This window comes from Eurosta solidaginis, chromosome 3, assembly GCF_040869045.1.
Source record: "Eurosta solidaginis isolate ZX-2024a chromosome 3, ASM4086904v1, whole genome shotgun sequence".
In the NCBI taxonomy this organism is placed as follows: Eukaryota; Metazoa; Arthropoda; class Insecta; order Diptera; family Tephritidae; genus Eurosta; species Eurosta solidaginis.
Window position 1 is genome coordinate 158690261 of NC_090321.1, and position 20287 is coordinate 158710547.

Here is a 20287-nt window from a genome sequence, read left to right on the forward strand (position 1 = left end):
ACTGTATTATATACATATAAAGAAAACAAACAAAAAAAAAAAACACAAACAAACACCAATGTAATGTTAGATACTAAAAGAAAGTTTACTTCGCTATAAAAATGTAAAATTGGCCCGAACGAACGAGTTACAAAAAAGGAAGGTGCACCCTAATATTCGTTCGTTCGAAACAATTGATAACATGAAAAGAAGAATGTGACAAATGAAATGTGATCGATCAATTTGCCAAATTCTTCTTATGATGTAAGGATAAACTAACCCTCACATCCGTTATATAAGATAAGCTATGTGCGTGGAGCTTTAGTTGCATTTGACAGGCGCGGGCAGTTGGAAACGCGCATGTCAAATGCAACTGGTCAAATGCAACTGCGGCCCACGTCACTGACAGAAAAATGAAAGAATAATAAATTGTACACTCAACTGGACGGACGTGTCCAAATTAAGAAAAGTGTTTTTACTCTTGAAGTATTTTTATATAAATTATTAAGTGCGGAAAAGCCAACCGCCTCGACTGTAGGCAAGGGCAGAGGTTTCAACAAGTGCTTAAGGTGGGTAATACGGCGATACTTTGGAGGCGGCGCCCTCCAAATGACACCCAGGAGGCAGTCAAAACAATTGCGACTTCGGCAGCGTTTAAGACAGTGGCAGGTAACCTAACATCCAAGTTTACATTGGTTAATATCTATATACATGTATATCTATAGTCCATGCCTCTCCCATAGCCATATGCGTGTGTATGTGTGAGTAACTAGTTCGGCTGATGACTCCATATATGGGTGCGTGAGATATCTCTTCGTCGCTTTCTACATAACAGTGGCTGCTTTATTGCTGTTGTGCTCTTATTTAGTGGCAGATTAGTGATGCTAAAATTCGCCACAATATTTTTTATTATTTTTTTTTTTTTTTTCAAATTATTAAAAATCTTGTTTCGCGGTCCATAGAAAAAGTTTTATGAAACGCTTTTGTAGTGCTTATTTTTTCCATTGGGTGCTATTACAAAGATATATTTTCGAACATGTGCATATTAAAACATATATGTAAATGGAATTTTCGTTTAGTTCTGCTTACTGCCCACAATATGCATATATGCACAATATGCTGCAACCTACGAACAAATATACAAACACGCCCATATGCAAACCGTCGCGTTATAATCTAAGCTCTTACAATGAATTTATACATAAATCTCTTTATATACGATTTCTTAATTTTGTATGCACTTATGAGTTTTAAATCTAAAAATTTTATTTACCGATAGTCGTTTTTGAGGACCCTAGATGGAAACTGTATGAAGACTAATGGAAACAAGACAATAATGGCTTTATACAAAAATATGCCTTTGTAAGACGTAATACATAAGTTTAACGGTGATTTAGTGTAATTAAAAATTTATTTGGGTAATTTTGATTAAAAAGTAAACTTACTTACTTACTTAATTGGCGCTTAACCGTCTAAACGGTTATGGCCGTCCAACAAGGCGCGCCAGTCGCTCCTTCGCTCCGCCAACTGGCGCCAATTGGTCACACCAAGGGAGTTTAAATCGTTTTCCACCTGGTCCTTCCAACGGAGTGGGGGCCGCCCTCTACCTCTGCTTCCATAGGCGGGTTCCGATAGAAACAATTTCTTGGCCGGAGCATCATCATTCATTCGCATAACATGGCCTAGCCAGCGCAGCCGCTGCGTTTTAATTCACTGGACTATGTTGATGTCTGCGTATAGCTCGTGCAGCTCATCATTAAATCTTCTTCGGTACTCGCCATCGCCAACGGGTAGAGGTCCATAAATCTTTCGAATAACTTTTCTCTCGAACATTCCCAAAGCCGCTTCATCTGCTGTTGTCATGGTCCAGAAGCCCATATAGCAGGACGGGTACGATAAGTGACTTGTAGAGCATGATTTTCGTTCGCCGAGATAGGACTTTACTTTTCAATTGCCTACCTAGTCCAAAGTAGCATTTATTGGCAAGATTGAGTCTTCGCTGGATTTCAGTGCTGATGTTGTTGCTAGTGTTGATGCTGGTTCCCAAATAAATAAAAAGTAAGCGGGATCGAGTAATTCGGGAAATAATGTGACCGGTAATGGAATTTTTCTTTTTGCACCGTAATATTTTTTATGAGTTATTTGTGATGCATTTTAAAATATGTGAAGCGCTCCACATACAATTAGAGGTTGAATTCTAACCTCGAATAACTATAAAATTTAGACCGTTTCTGACGCTCGTTCATTTACCTATAAGAATGTGTATAACGTAGCTATGGGCTACAGCTACTGTATAATTTTAATAAAAAGTTAAGTCCGGGAAGTGGACCAGGGACCAATCGAATCGAACAAATTCTATTCATGGTTCGATTTGACTGAAATTTCGTATGTAGGTAGCCTTTTGTCTACATAAGTATTTACGACACTTTTGTTCCAGGAAATGGGCCAGGAATCAACTGGGGCTAGGAGAGGGACAGGGGCTGCGGCTTTGACTGTGACTGGGTCTTTTGGGCTGGAACTGGGACTGGGAATTAAGGATGGAGAAGAATTAGAAATAGAGAGAAAAGAAAAGAGTGACGGAGAAAGAGATGGAGTTAGACGAAGATATAACGGGAAAGAACTGACGGAAAAGACGGGAGGGAGAAAGAGACGCAGAGAAAGAGAAAGGCAGAGGGAGGAGTGAATAAAAGGACAAGAAAAAGGGGAGGGAGAGTAAGAAGTAAAAACATCTTAGACCATTGTTGAGAAGTAAAAATATAAAACTGGAGCGCACATTACTTGGACTGGAAAGTTGGCAGGAAAGGAGATTTTATTAGTCAATCAATTGCGCTCCACCTTTTTATTTTTACTTCTCATAAATATTTTTGCAATTTCTGTCAAAATTTGAAAATCAAAGTGCTTAAAATTTTTGTATTTTATATTTATTGTCTCCTTTTCAGTTCTAGTTGGAAAAGAGTACTGCCTTACTATTTACAAGGTGAAAAACTTACTTTTATTAGTTCTAAAAATCGATCTCAAAACTCCAAATTTCCAAATTCTTTTCTAAATATTTCGATCCGTGCGCCATCTAATGGAATTTCTTTTCTTACATTCTCCCCGTATCTTAACCTATCTGTTAAGTTTTACGCTTGTAGCTCAATGAGAACTTACATAAAAATTAATCCCAAAATTCCCTCCGTTCCGTTTGATTTTTCTAAATATCTTAGTCCGTGCGCCCCTAGCGAAACTTTTTGTATTGTGTCATCGGCTGTCATCGACCTCTGAAATAAGTTTGAAATTTCAAGTCTCTAGCTCATCGGGAAGTTACTTAAAAGCTGGTTTGAAAATTCTCAAATTCTTATCTAATTATTTCGATCCGTGCGCCACCTAACTTATTTTTTTCCTTTTGTTGCATTGTCATGGTGTTCTAACCTATGTGTAAAGTTTCACGTTTGTAGCTCAATGGGAAGTTACTTAAATATCGATTGCAAGTTTTTTATGAAAAATGCGGACAAAAAAGGCAGCAGACGAAACCTAAACAGAAAGGACCCTTTTTGATCCAAATGAACCAAAGGAACAAAACCTGGTTGATATCCTCATCAATGTAATGGCGGTCAATCGACTTCCTACCCTAAGTTAAAATTTATTTCCAGTATTTAAAAATACTAATCCTATGACATTTCTCAAAGCTACGGAAATTTTTTTAGTATTTGTCACAAATTTCTGATGTCATCCTCATTTCCATTTTTGAGAATTTATTTAAGAAGAAGACTCAAATATCTTAGTGTCACGATCTAATATTTAGATATTACTTTTTATGGCTCATTATTCAAGAAAGGTAATTTATAAACAAATAAATTCCATCAACTGTTAAAAATAACTTTGCTTTCTTGATCGTAATGTGGGAAGTTGACGCACCACGTACCAAGGTGATATGTATAAGGTAAACCGTGGTTAGTACTGGTCAATAATTAACTCGCAGCGACGATTAAAAGAAAAATTCTTCAACCGAAATTCATATTTCAAAGGCTTTACATAGATATTTTCACACACGTGCATACGGAGAGCATGGATAAGCCAAGTAAAAATTCTTCTATTAATATCAGAACCGAATAATGATATGATAATTCTTTGGGTACAATAAACGAGCAATCCAATATCAAATATTCATTCCTCGTTTATTAATACATTTTAGAGTAATATACGAGCCAATATATACATACGAATGTTACTCCCAGTGTATCAATTATGGGGATATCATAGCTGCTAGTACTCGCTATGGATATCAAAAGGAGCTAAAAATAATACTCCCTATTGCATCCGTTTGGAACTCAAATGGAGTGGTCGCCCGTGAGGACATGCAATGTTAAAAAGGAGCTAAAAATACAAGAGGTTCAGAGCTTCGTGGAGTAATCCCTTGCTCGTAAAAGGGCGATCAAAGATTGGTCCTTGGGTGAGCCTTTTTTTTACTGGGAGCTAGTCAGGCGTCAATTAAGGCAATAGTCTCACACAGTGCTTCATCAATAAGTGTTCTGGAATGAAAAGAAGTATTGGAAAAACTTCGCTCAGACCGAACCATACATCTACACTGGGTTACCGGACATAAAGAGATAGAAGGTAACGAAAAGGCCTACATATGTGTTGGCAAAGACGTCCCAATCCGTTTGGGAGAAATATCAATTAAACAGGAGTTGCATAAAGTTCATCAAGCAGGAAAGGCGTGGACAAAAGCTGCAAAATTTCTAAGATCATATGCAAAGCCTACGATATAAGATTCACAAAGTGGCTCACAACTCTGAAGAGAGAATACTTAAGGCTCACAAGGGCGACACATGCTTAAAAGTTAGGCCTCGTCAGTAGCAGAATGTGTAGGAAGTGCAAGTTGCAAAAAACGGTTGGAAAAGCAGTTGAGCACGTTATTTGGTCTAAATTTGCATCGTCTGACCAGACTGATATGCCTTGACGTTCCAGGACACTGTGCCTACGGCCGATGTCAGAACCGAATAATAATGTGATCATTTTTTGGGCACAATAAACGAGCAGTCTAATATCAAATATTTATGCCGTCGCTGAGACCAGAACATCCAGCAAAGTGGCACCGTCCAAGTCAGAACCTGCACTGAGGCGCAGACTACTGGACGCCATTGGGCGTGAACATTGGGAACACTACGGACTTATTCAGTCTATGTGAGGCCCTCGTGGACCGGCCAGTTCAACCTACGTGCATTGGGTTTTGGTGTCCAGCCAAAATCACCCCGCGTGATGTAATTATCTCTTATACGTGACACTAGCAAGGGTGTGACCGTCCCTTAAAATAGTCTTTCTGGATACACTGCCAAACCATTTCTATGCACCGGGATCCGTTACCCGCCCCGGATTGGGCTCGATACCTTCACGGAACAGGTGTATATAGTTCAGTCCCGCTGCAAGGAGGGAGGATGACAATTTGTGGGAGGGGATGGAACAAATTAAATGGGATTAGACTGATATGACAGCGCTTGGTCGGGAAAAATCCCGAGTCGCTCCGGTACCTAGAACCGGCTGTCTTGGGAAGGGAAGAATCCCGGAAATCCGACCACACTTTCCAGCGGAGCCTGCAACTCTAGCGAGAAAACGAAACCTTATGGGGCTGCACAACCCCAGTAAACCCCAGAAAAGGGGCATAAACCAACGCATCAGACTGCTTGTGGATGAATACCAGCGAGCAAAATGGGAGGAGCACTTAAAGAACTGTAACCTCTCCGCCGGTGTGAGTAAGCTATGCTCTACCGTAAAGCCACTATCGAAACCGACTAAGCACAACGACAAAATATCCATCGCCATCGGAGATAAAGTGCTATCCGATGCGAAAAAATGCGCGACCGCTTTCTGACGATAATATTTAATACATTCTACGGTTAACGAAGCCAGACGGCGGGCGAACAGACGCGCACGCAAGCATAAACACAGCTCGTCCCCTATTAACATCATTGCCAAAGAGGTTAAAGATACCTTCGTTCATGCAAAGCTATCTAAAGCAGTAGACCCAGACGGAATAGTCATGCCGATGTTTAAAAAACTTAGCAAAAAGGGATTTAAATATCTAGCGCATGTCTTCCACCTGACCCTGTCCACCTTCGTCATTCCCCAATAATGATTTTACAGGGTGTTACCGCTACTAAAGCCTGGAGGGTAAAAATACCTTCGTTCATGCAAAGCTATCTAAAGCAGTAGACCCAGACGGAATAGTCATACCGATGTTTAAAAAACTTGGCAAAAAGGGATTTAAATATCTAGCGCATGTCTTCCACCTGACCCTGTCCACCTTCGTCATTCCCCAATAATGATTTTACAGGGTGTTACCGCTACTAAAGCCTAGGAAACCAGCTAACGTAGCAGAATCCTATCGTCCGATATCTCTCCTATCGCCAGTAGCCAAGACACTTGAAGCCATTCAGCTTCCCTATTTTCGAAAACTACATAGCACTACCACCGCGCAAAACACCATCAACACCAATCAGCAGATAAATTGCGGATTGAATCAAAATCCCCACCACAGAACAGCACTCGTAGCGCTAGCCCTATCAAAAGCTTTTTATACAGTCAACCACGACACGTTACTTCAAGACTTGGAAGGGTGTTCCCTTCCACCAAGTCTCCAAAGGAGGACCACAAATTATCTGTCGGCAAGGATCGCTGCAATTCAGGAATGGAACATCAACAACCAGAAGAACTAAAAAAGGGGTACCACAGAGTGGTGTCCTATCCCTGCTTTTGTCTAACTTCTACATATCGCCTACATTCACCACCAGAAGGAGTCACCATTGTATCCTACGCCGATGACTGCACAATAATAGCCAAAGATCCTGGGCAATATATCGCTATGAGCTATGTAATAAAATAAACAGATGAGGAAATACTGCACCTGAGAACACAGTCGTATGAAGAAAAATACCAAACAGGTCCTCAGTGATATCCACAAAAAGGCGTCGGACCTCTATGCCAGGAACTGCTCTGCGAACCCAGTTCTTAAAAAAAATACCATGAACTCGCAGAAGAAGAACGCACTCTCCCTAGGGAGACGCGCGTCACTCTAGCTCAATTTCGACCTGGATACTATAACAGGTTAAACTCTTACATATCCAGAATCAACCCCGACAATCACAATGCATGTCCTGCTTGCAATGTGGCCCCACATGACACAAACGATCTCTTTAATTGCAATGTGGAACCAACGCCTCAAACACCCCTCTCACTCTGATCCCTGTTGAAACTGCAAACTTCCTTGGACTCCCGTTAGTCGCGCCTATTGGATGGCACGAAGCACTGCAACAACAACCGGACGTAGTTATTCTAAAACATAAGTCCTGGCACCTGATTGGGGTTCTTCCATTCGGTCGTCAAACAAATTCTGTTAACACTATAGACACCTTAAGTCTATGCGAGTTCTTTATTGACCACCCTTTAAACCTAACCTAGCCAAGCGTATATATATGTGTATGTGTGTATTTCTATTTTTATGAAAACCTAGGTAAATTTGAGTCCGCTCGCATTATTTTTCAATGATTTTTATAAACATTGAAAGTCAGGTCACGATTTTTTCCCGCATCAGATTATTATCTGGCGCCACGGATAAAATTTGGAAGACGTGTAAACCCTGTTAAAAATTGTGCGACTAATCTCTAGAAGGTGTCGTCCCGGCTACCCCATTTCCGAATATAATTGGATATTAATTAGTCCCGAAATAATGTATTCACATTTGAGGAGCTCCATATCAAAACGCAATGATTACAAACGAACAGTTTCGAGAAAATGTAACAAATACAAATTTTTATACTCAGATGAGCAGAGCTCAAAGAGTATATTAACTTTGTTCGCATAACTGTAATCCGTAACGGCATAAACTAATCGAGTTAGATATAGACTTCTATATATCAAAATGATCTGGGTGAAAAAAGAAATTTATTTAGCCATGTCTGTCCGTCCTTCCGTCCGTAAACATGATAACTTGAGTAAATTTTGAGGTATCTTGATGAAATTTTGTATGTAGGTCCCAGGGCTCTCGTCTCAGATCGCTATTTAAAATGAACGAAATCGGACTATAACCACGCCCACTTTTTCGATACCGAATATTTCGAAAAACTGAAAAAGTGCGATAATTTATTACCAAAGACGGATATAGCAATGAAACTTGGTAGGTGGGTTGACCTTATGACCTAGAATAGAAAACTGGTAAAATTTTGGAGAAAGGGGGTGGCACCGCCCACTTTTGAAAGAAGATAATTTGAAAGTTTTGCAAGCTGTAATTTGGCAGTCGTTGAGGATATCATGATGAAATTTGGCAAGAGCGTTACTCCTATTCCTATATGTGTGCTAAATAAAACTTAGCAAAATCGGATGACGAACACGCCCACTTTTTAAGCAAATTTTTTTTAAAGTCAAATTTTAACAAAAAATTTAATATCTTTACAGTATATAAGTAAATTATGTCAACATTCAACTCCAGTAATAATATGGTGCAACAAAATAAAAAAATAAAAGAAAATTTCGAAATGGGCGTGGCTCCGCCCTTCTTAATTTAATTTGTCTAGAATACTTTTAATGCCATAAGTCGAACAAAAATTTACCAATTCTTGTGAAATTTGGTAGGCACAGATTCTATGACGATAACTGCTTTCTGTGAAAATGGGCGAAATCGGTTGAAGCCACGCCCAGTTTTTATACACAGTCGACCGTCTGTCCATCCGTTCGGCCGTTAACTCGATAACTTGAGCAAAAATCGAATATCTTTACTAAACTTAGTTCACGTACTTATCTGAACTCACTTTATCTTGGTATAAAAAATGGCCGAAATTCGACTATGACCACGCCCACTTTTTAGATATCGAAAATTACGAAAAATGAAAAAAATGTCATAATTATATACCAAATATGAAAAAAGGGATGAAACATTGTAATTGGATTGGTTTATTGACGCAAAATATAACTTTAGAAAAAACTTTGTAAAATGGGTGTGACACCTTCCATATTAAGTATAATAAAATGAAAAAGTTCTGTAGGGCGAAATCAAAAGCCCTTGGAATCTTGGCAGGAATACTGTTCGTGGTATTACATATATAAATAAATTAGCGGTACCGGACAGATGATGTTCTGGGTCACCCTGGTCCACATTTTGGTCGATATATCGAAAACGCCTTCACATATACAACTAAGGGCCACTCCCTTTTAAACCCCTCATTAATACCTTTAATTTGATACCCATACCGTACAAACACATTCTAGAGTCACCCCTGGTCCACCTTTATGGCGATATATCGAAAAGGCGTCCACCTATAGAACTAAGGCCCACTCCCTTTAAAAATACTCATTAACACCTTTCATTTGATACCCATATCGTACATACAAATTCTAGAGTCACCCCTGGTCCACCTTTATGGCGATATCTCGAAAAGGCGTCCAGCTATAGAACTATGGCCCACTCCCTTTTAAAATACTCTTTAATACCTTCCATTTGATACCCACGTCATACAAACACATTCCAGGGTTTCCCTAGGTTCATTTTCCTACCTGGTGATTTTCCCTTATTTTGTCCCCAAAGTTCCCACCTGAGTATGTAATGTTCGGTTACACCTTCCTTACTTGTTAATTTGAATTTTAAGAAAGTTAGACTAATTAAATTTTACTTTTCCCTTGCTACTTTGCAGGCATTGCAAAGGATAAAATGATTATACCAAAATCCGAAAACAAAATTTATGTGCATTTATTGCGTTTTGATATGGAACTCCTCATTTCCGGTACAATTAGGGAATCTTTTGTTTTAATCTGCTTGAAAGTACGGGAAATCTTACCCTATCAAATAATGGTTTTTAGTTATTAGATAGATAGATAGATGTAAGGCGCGATACCTTCGGAAGAGATCTAAGGCCGAGCTTCTCTTCCAATTTGCGTCGTGCTCCTCTTGATTTTCCCTACAAATTGGCCGGACGGGACCTACATGTTTTATGCCGACTCCGAACGGCATCTGCAAGGCAGATGAGTTTTCACTGAGAGCTTTTCATGGTAGAAATACACTTGGAGCGCTTGCCAAACACTGTCGAGGGGCGACGCCGCTTAGAAAAATTTTCTCCTAATTGAAAAACCTATTTCTAAAATTTTGATGTTGCTTTGCCCGGGGTGTGAACCCAAGGCTTACGGTGTGGTAGGCGGAGCACGCTACCATCACACCACCGTGGACGCTAGTTTTTAGTTATTAGTTTATATACAATTGGGCAAATCACAAGACTGTCGTATTCGTTGTAAAATCTTATGTTTTTAGTTGTTCCCATGGCTTCCATTGTATATTGGTTGATTGTCACAAAAAACCCCCTTCAAGCCAATATTACCTTTTCCAGGAAAAATGTGTCCATTTGCGGCCATGCAACTAAGTTCTGCCGAAAAAGCATCCCGTTACACAACAGAGTGTTGGCTCTGCAAAAAGTAGCACACAATCCATTTGTGTCCCATATTTTGATCCAAAAAACCCGAGGAGCGCCTCTCTGAAGCAATACGAGGAAAGTACTGCCGAAACTGTTTAGCTATGAACCATCGGTAGGACGGTGCGGCGGAAAGCATCACTCAAATCTCCATCAGTTTCTCTTAAAACCCTTCTGTAATTTCAGACTTGTATTGCCACAATCAAGGGATGCGGCCAACCTTTTTAACTGGGAGGCATCACACTCGCTTCCCAAGGCAGCCGGTTCATTTAATTTGTTGCGCCCCTTCCACAAATTGTCATCCTCCCAGTAGAACCGGTCCAGAGAAATGGCTTTGCTGCGTTTGTCGGGAAAGAATCTTTTCTCGCATTTAAAACCCACCACTCAGTGCAATATATTCTATTTGATCCCAACATCGGCTGTAGGGACAGTGTCCTGGAATGTTATGGCATATCAGTCCTGTCAGGCGATGGAAATTTAGAAATCATCAATATTTACATCCCCCCTGTAGCTCTGTGAAGTTGGCACCTACTTGGGCGAGAAATTAAAAAAAACCATATCTCATGCGTTTGTCCACCGTTTGTCCACGTTTGTCCAGGAAAATTTTCCTTTGGCCACCTTTTGTTAAAAAGTTATAGCAAACATTTTTTTTTTTTTCGAAAACTCCAAAATTTTTTTTTCGCTTTATTGTGCTAAATCGTATTTCCGTCTTTTGCCCATCATTTGTCCATATTTGTCCAGGAAAAAATTTTGTTTGTCCACCTTTTGTTAAAAACTTTTTTCAAAAAAACAAAATCGTGTGAGAAGTTGGCACCTCCATTTGCGAGTAATTAAAAAAACCAAATGCCATTCGTTTGTCCACGTTTGTCCAGGAAAATGTTTCGTTTGTCCACCTTTGGTTAAAAAGTTATAACATAAATATTTTTTTTTTGTCGAAAAAACCCCTAAATTTGTTTGTGTCTCCCTAAGATTCTTTACACATCGCTGGTCCGTCCAATACTCGAGTATTGCTCATGCGTTTGGTGCCCTGTTTCTCAAAATCATATAAAGCGTCTTGAATCAGTTCAAAAGCAATTTTTGATATTCGCATCACGTGGCCTTAACTAGGACTCAAGTATCCACCTTCCACCATACAGAAATAGACTTCTTCTTATTAGCTTACCCACTCTGGAAAACCGGAGAATAGTACTGGGGGTATTGTTCATCCATAAGCACATTATTCGAGAAATTGATTCTGCTGAGCTTCTCAGCCGATTGTTTTTTGTAGTTCCTCCTAGGATTCCTTTTTATTTACCCCTTTGTCGTCGAAACTTTGCTAAAAATAATCCTCTGCTTATCTGGCGCTCGCACACAATGACTTGTATAGCAGTATCAGTCTTGAATGTACTTTTGCCACTATACGTAATGCAATAATCGCCTATCTAAACTAAGAGATACAAGCTAATTTATTTTTTAAAAGCTGGAATTATTATTTCTTCCGTAGAAAACAGGCACGATATCGTATAAGGATGGATTGGATAAATCGGTACTTCAACCGGTTCGCGCGTTCCCCCTACTGGGCATCCGGCTCCTTTCTGAGCACCTCGCGTGAGCTCCCTTCTGAGCTCCTCACGATGACCCGCCACTGGGGACACTTATATTAATCTTATATATACTATATATATTGTTACGAATATTTGCAACACTAAGGGGTACTGCCATCTCTAAGCCGATGCTAAGCAGTGACTGTACGCACATCAATAATTCAATCATTATGTCTACACATACCTATGTACGTACACGCAGCAGAGAAGAGATGCCCAAACACATGCAGACATCTTATTGAGATGCTCCTAAATGTAGTCAATTATAATTGTGGAAGTGTCGCTCACACATACAAGCGCATGGGGTGTGAGAAAAGCTATACAAATTATACATCTGTAGTCGTAGCTGAGAAACCAACTAGTAAATTCTGGAATGGAAAAGCCTAGAAGTATGCAACTAGGAAATCAAAGCGTATAAAAATGCGAGAACAGTAGAGGCGAGAATTCAGTTTCATTTGAGCTATCAATCAGTTTGGTTATTAAGCCAGCTAGTAGCAAAGTATAAGTGTTATTGTGAAGTACTTTAATAAAGGCCATTTTTCCATTATACAATATTGGAGTCATTTATTCAACAGTTTAGTGATACGAACTTAGCAAAAGGGCAAATAAGGGGATTTGCAAGTAAACTCGTTACAATTGGTGTCAGAAGAGGAATTGTTGAATAAATTCCAGAGGACAACAAGGACATGGCAAAGTTCAGTGAATTGAAGATCCAGCAACTGAAGAAGGAGTTGGAGAGCCGTGGATTGAATACAAGCGGCGTTAAACTCGAACTTCAGGCACGGCTACGAGAGGAAATGGAAGCAGAAAGAATTGATGTGGACGAGTATGTCTTTTATGCTGATGGGGACGAGACAACAACAAAAATTGAAGAGAAAAACGAAACACCGCAGACAGTTACGAGCACAGACTTGAACATGATTTTGGCTGCAATATCTGCTCAAACATCGGCAATGTCATTCTCTAGAAGAACAGAAAACGTATATGTCATCACAGATGGAATCACAGGAGACACGTATATCCGAAATGTCGTCACAAATAACATCCAGGATTGAAACAGAGGAGGCACGTATATCCGAAAAGTTGTCACAAATAGCATCCAGGATTGAAGCACCCAACGCCTCTAACACCCCTTTCCTTATGGTCCACCCCTGTTGAAACGGCAAGTTTCCTTGGACTCCCGTTAGAGGATATTGATGACAATCTGTGATCGGTCGCGGCTATTAGGTGGGGCGAGCATTGCTACAACAACAACAACAACAGGATTGAAGCACAGGAGGCACGTCCGAAATGTCGGGACAAATTTCAGCACAGGTATCATCGCAGATCTCTGTACAACTAGAAGCCCGTATGGACGAAAAAATAATGCAATTTGAGAACAAAATCGAGGCTGAGGTAGATGCTTTAAAAGGGCGTATACAGGAGCTGCAACTAAATCGTCCAGTTATTTCAGCAAGCAATACGAAGGTAAAAACACCATCCTTTGACGGTTCTGTTCCTTTCCAGGTCTTTAAGCTACAGTTTGAGAAGACCGCAGCAGTGAACAACTGGAATGTGGAAGATAAAGTTACCGCACTCTTCGTAGCATTGAAAGGACCAGCTGCCGAAATCTCACAGACTATTCCAGAGTACGAACGGAACAGTTATGACGCATTGACGGCTGCTGTAGAACGGCGATACGGAAGCGAACACAGGAAACAGATATTTCAAATAGAATTGCAAAACCGTTACCAAAAAGCTAATGAGACTTTGTAAGAGTTTGCTTCGGATGTTGAAAGGTTGGCTCATTTGGCAAATGCGGACGCACCCGTGGAATACACTGAAAGGGTAAAAATCCAGAGCTTCATAAATGGCATACGAGATGTGGAAACGAAGCGGGCTACATATGCGAATCCAAAACTAACATTTGCTGAAACGGTATCCCACGCACTGACTCAGGAAACAGCGTCATTTTTGAGTAAGCCCGCATACAAAGCTCATCGCGTGGAAGTGGAAAGGCCAGACTGGGTAAACACAATTTTGGAAGCATTAAAAGGAACGCAGCAGAAAAACGATGGTGCCGTCAAATGCTTTAAGTGTGGGAAGCCAGGCCACATTGCACGTTATTGCAGTACCAATCCTAACAATTCCAGCAATGTGGGTGGCCGTAAAAGTAGAGCTGAAGGTGACGAGCAAATCTCCAAATCCACTCAATCGTTAAACTAAAGCGAGTCAGCCGCAAGGGCGACAGCTGACTCCCTCAATTGAATTCCCCATAATCTCTATCTCGCAAATTGGAAGAAGGTCAAGCAATCTTACTGTCGGAGGACATGTGGATGGAAATGAACGTTCACTGACTGTAGATACGGGTGCATCCCATTCCATCATTCGATCAGATTTAGTCAACAAGAAGATAAGACCATTGCTTGGAGCAAGATTACGTACAGCCACGGGAGAGGACACCCAGGTAATTGGAGAAGTAGAATGTGAAGTAGCAATTGGGAACGTCACGGTACAACACAATTTTATAGTGGCAGGTATTGTAGATGAAATCATAATTGGAGTGGACTTCTTAATCAACCAAGGCACCAAGATCGATATGCAAAGCAAGACGATGCGATATAAGAACATGGATGTGCCACTTAATTTCGGCTACGAGAGAGGCTACAGCAGTAAACGAGTGCTGGTGGAAGAGAGTCAGCAAATACCACCAAAATCAGAAGCAGTCATCTGGGCAAAGGTTGATGGAGATTGTAGGACAAACAAATTGTGGGTTGCCGAAGCAGCAAATAAATCAGCACTGAACATACTAGTAGGAAAAACCCTGGCTATGACAAAACAAGATGGACGTATTCCGGTAAGAGTACTCAATGAGTTCAAGTCACCACTCAAACTAACCAAAGGAGCTATTTTGGGAAGATGCTAAGAGGCTGAAGTAGTTATTAACTGTGAACAGCTCCAGGAACACGTTTCATCTAGTAATACTGATTTTCAAATGACATCACGGCATGGACGGAGGGGCTAGAGGAAGCCTATCAGAGTTAGGCAAAACAACTGCTCCTAAAGTACGCGAACATATTTGACCAGGATGGTTCCAAACCAGGCCGCACCAATGTTGTGAAACATCAAATTGACACGGAAGATGCGAGGCCGATCCGTCAAGCTCCACGTAGTGTTCCACTGGCGAAGCGGGATGTTGTGAGTCAAATCATACAAGAAATGAGCAACAGCGGCGTCATCGAACAATCAGCTAGTCCATGGAGCTCACCGGTAGTACTTGTAAAGAAGAAGGATGGAAAAATGAGGTTTTGCGTGGACTTCCGGAAGTTGAATGACGTTACGAAAAAGGATAGCCAACCATTGCCAAGAATTGACGACACTCTGGACTCGCTATCTGGTACGAAATGGTTTTCCACACTGGACTTGAAAAGCGGCTATTGGCAAGTTAAGGTGAAGGAGGAAGATAAAGAGAAAACATCCTTCAGTGTCGGTGATGGTCTGTGGCAATTTACAGTGATGCCTTTTGGACTTTGTAATGCACCAGCTACTTTTGAGAGACTCATGGACCAGGTACTGAAAGGACTACATTGGAAAACATGCTTGGTGTACCTGGACGACATCATCGTATTGGGCAAGAACTTTTATGAACATCTTAAGAACTTGGAGGAAGTTTTCCAGAGAATAGCTGGCGCTGGTCTGAAGTTAAGTCCCAAAAAGTGTGCGCTGTTTAAAAAGGAAGTCAATTATTTGGGTCACAAGGTAACGACAGAGGGCATCTGCACTGCGAACGAAAAAATAGAGGCACTGCACCAATGTTAGCATATCCCATTCCAGGAGCAACATTTATTCTAGATACAGAAGCGAGTGGATATGCTATAGGAGGCGTTTTATCACAACTGGTCGATGGACAGGAGGAGGTAGTTGCATATTACAGCCGTTCGATTCGAAAACCAGAGAGGAACTACTGTGTTACGCGGAGAGAGCTGTTGGCATTGGTAGAGTGCATTAAACATTTTCACAAATACCTCTACGGCCAGCGATTCCGTGTCAGGACAGATCACGCCGCGTTGAAATGGCTTCTGCAGTTCCGTAATCCGGAAGGACAATTGGCACGGTGGATCGAGCGACTACAAAGCTATGACTTTTCCATTGAGCATCGAAAAGGTAGTACCCATGGAAATGCCGATGCAATGTCACGAAGACCATGTAGTTTGGAATGCAAGCACTGTTCAAAGGCCGAGGCTAAAGAAGACATTATAGATGCCCGGCTAATGACTATAACGTGTACGGATGCATGGGATAAGGAACAACTAAGAAAGTATCAGCTAGAAGATACAGATCTGTCACATGTTATGCAAGGGCTCGAACGAAATGAAAGACCAAGCAGAGAGGAGATGTCAGCAGAGAGTCCCACTGCGAAGTCATATTGGGCACAGTGGAACAGTTTAGAATTGATATCCGGTTGCTTGCATCGAGTATGGGAGAGTGAGGATGGTCAGTGCAAGAAGAAACTGATAGTTGTTCCCAGAAAGAGGATTCCTGACGTGCTCAGCGAACTGCATAATGGTCCAAGTGGAGGTCATCTTGGAATCACGAAGACACTCGAGAAAATTAAGCAGAGATTCTATTGGGTTGGTTGCCGTCAGTCGGTCACCGAGTGGATTGCCAACTGCGAGGTATGCAACAGAGCAAAAGGGCCCAAAACCCGAAGTCATGGCCAGACGAAGCAGTATATTTCAGGTGCACCATTGGAAAGGATCGCCATGGATGTCGCAGGTCCATTTCCTACTAGCAACGGCGGAAGCCAATATGTACTGGTGGTTATGGATTATTTCAGTAAATGGCCAGAGGTATACCCAATCCCAAACCAAGAAGCAGAAAGAGTAGCAGAAGTGGTTAAAAACGAATGGGTTGCAAGGTATGGTGTACCAGTGGAGTTACATTCTGACCAAGGCAGGAATTTTGAATCAGCTGTGTTCCAAGAAATGTGCAAGAAGTTGGGAATTAGAAAAACACGGACAACTACATTGCCTCCTCAGTCCGATGGTATGGTGGAACGTTTCAATAGAACATTGGAGGAGCATTTAAGGAAAGTAGTAGACAAGTACCATAAGGACTGGGATACACACATATCATTATTCTTGATGGCCTACCGATTGGCAGTACATGACACAATGGGCCAAACTCCCGCAAAGGTAATTTTTGGCAATGATCTTCGACTGCCAGCTGATTTGAAGTATGGGATAGATGCCGATGCGGAGAGGAATGTCAAGAAATCCACTGGTGTCTTGGAAGAAGAGCTGAGAGAGATACACGATCTGGTAAGGCAACGAGCAAAGATTATGAGTGACAAGATGAAAGCGAGGTACGATAAAGCAATTAATTCGGAAGGGTTTCAGGAAGGAGATTTGGTGCTGCTATACAACCCACAACGAAAAAAAGGTTTGTTCCCGAAATTGCAGTGTTCCCAGTTACATACAAAGTTGTAAAACGGATCAACGATGTAATGTACCGCATACAAACCATTGGCAAACCACGAACCAAAATGAAAGTGGTTCACTTGGAGAGGCTAGCAGCGGTTAGATCGAGAGATTTGTCTGATCGGGACGATCAGACTTAGGTGGAGGGCAGTGTTACGAATATTTGCAACACAAAGAGGTACTGCCATCTCTAAGCCGATGCTAAGCAGTGACTGTACGCACATCAATAATTCAATCATTATGTCTACACACATGTACGTACACGCAGCGGATATGAGATGCCCAAACACATGCAGACATCTTATTGACATGCTCCTAAATGTAGGCAATTATAATTGTGGAAGTGTCGCTCACACATACAAGCGCATGGGGTGTGAGAGAAGCTATACAAATTATACATCTGTAGTCGTAGCTGAGAAACCAACTAGTAAGTTCTGGAATGGAAAAGCCTAGAAGTATGCACCTAGGAAATCAAAGAGTATAAAAATGCGAGAACAGTAGAGGCGAGAATACAGTTTCATTTGAGCTACCAATCAGTTTGGTTATTAAACCAGCTAGTAGCAAAGTATAAGTGTTATTGTGAAGTACTTTAATAAAGGCCATTTTTCCATTATACAATATTGGAGTCATTTATTCAACAGTTTAGTGATACGAACTTAGCAAAAGGGAAAATAAGAGGATTTGCAAGTAAATTCGTTACAATATATTATACGTTAAATTTTTGGCAGTCGACCGCTTTGTTTTTGAGTCGACTATAATTTTAAATATATAAATAAACTAGCAGACCCGTCAGACGTTGTTCTGCCCTAAATTTGGTCTATCTACATATATTTTAATAAACTTTTTCCGTCTAACTCTTCCCCCCCCCCCCCCCCCCCTGACTTTTTCTTAATCCTATTATTCACTCCTCCCTCCGTCTTTTCGCTTCATCTATCTCTGTCTTCGTCTCACTCTATCTCTTTCTCAGTCTCCTTCTCCTTCCATCTTTTCTCTTCTCTCAAGTTTTTCCCATTCTTCTTCATACCTTATTGCCAGGCAAATCGAATAGGACGTACATATGTAAATAGTTATGTGGGTATTATTAATTCATGTCTTTATTTCGGTTTCGCATGCATATTTATCAGTTTTGCCAGGTTGATGCGACTAACTCGAATATCACAATGAAAATTACTTTAAAGCTCTCAGCAACAGCTTCCATTTGATATCCCTATTACACACACATTCTAGGGGTATCCGGGTCCCGGTTTTGGGCTATATCTCGATACCCTAGTCACCCAGCGGCATAAAACTTACTCTGTACTAAAGCACTCATCAACAGCTTCAATCCGATACGCATAATGTAAAAACGCATTCTAGGTGTATCCGGGTCCATGTTTTGGCCTATATCTCGATACCCTAGTCACCCAGCGGCATAAAACTTACTCTGTACAAAGCACACATCAACAGCTTCAATTTGATATCCATAATGTAAAAACACATCCTAGTGTTACCGTGATCCACGTTTTGGCCTATATCTCGAGACCCTTCAAAAATAGGTATGAAAACTACCCTGTACTAAAGCACTCATCAACAGCTTTCATTTGTTATCCATATTCTATAAACACATTCTGGGGGTACCCTCGTCCACGTTTTCGCTTATATCTCGAGACCCTAGTTACCCGCGGGTACGAAAAATACCCCGTATCAAAGTACTTATGAACAGCTTCCATTTGATACCCATATTGTACAAACATATCCCAGGATTACCCAGGTCCACGTTTTGATCTCAAGACCCTAGCCAGAATGGGATAAAAATTATCCTATGTCTGTCTCCTGGTTCTAAGCTACTCCTCCACCAATTTTCAGCGAAATATGTTCATCCGTTCCTTCCTCTTCAATCACTCTTTATCTATTAAAAAAGCGCATCAAAATCCGTTGCGTATTTTTAAAGGTTTAAGCATTCAAAGGGACATAGGGACAGAAAACCCGACTTTGTTTTATACTATGTAGTGATATACATCCATACATACCTATAAACCTACGCCCGAAGTTAAATAACGCAGCGAATGCTATATATGTACGTATGTATGTGTCGCATCATGCCTCACTCAAAAGCAATTAGCGCGCACAGTTTATAACGAACAACCAAACAAACACATTTTTTGGTAAAAATGTTAGTTTTGTTTAAACAATTTTGCTGATATAACAAAAGGAATGAAGTATTTTTTTTGATGCAGATCGAAGGTAAATATTTCAAAGTTTTACTGGAAAGTTGAATTTTTTAAATCCATAAATCCGTTTATGAGTCCATTTTCCCTTCTTTGTATTTGAGTTTTCGCATAAATAAGCTCCTTTCGTAAATTTGATACGAGTTTATAAAATTGTGAGGTACTTTTACCTACAATGACCTTTAGTCTACGATGCCACGCTTCGACACTGTTTTGCGTTCTAGGAAAGGTTTCTGTTTCCGATGTCGTGTGATCATGTACTGACCAAAACTCAGGAGAATATTTCGGATTAGAGTTATTACCAGTAATATAATTTTTGTCAAACCAAGTTAGGATATTTTTAACGTCGTCATCAACACAGGAAGTAAATAAAGTCTTGAAATAACTCTCTATTTCGCTTGGTGGTACAAAATCATGCGAACTTGCAATGCAAAATTTTCGGAATTACCGTATTTCCTAACCAGTCTATATATAAAATAAAAGATACTATTAGTGTTACCCAAAAAAATTAAATAGTCGATAGTTACCTTTCTTTTTGGACTTTTCGCCATATAATTTGTCCAAAATGGAACAAGCATCCGCGTAAATCAGTAGTTGGAAAGTATTCTTTAATTGCTGATATAATACCC

The 20287-nt window shown here is 40.6% G+C and overlaps 1 protein-coding gene across 6 annotated transcripts in view; it reads left to right on the forward strand.

The window, feature by feature from the left end:
* The window catches only part of Hil (Hillarin), a 306146-nt gene that overhangs the window by 58382 nt on the left and 227477 nt on the right, over positions 1-20287 (forward strand). The window contains exon 1 of one of the 6 annotated variants that reach the window (XM_067773501.1): positions 502-648. The exons of the other annotated variants lie outside the window; for them this stretch is intronic. The gene's annotated coding sequence lies outside the window, so the exon portion shown is untranslated. Of the gene's footprint in view, positions 1-501; positions 649-20287 lie in introns of those variants that run through there. 6 annotated transcript variants of the gene reach the window in all.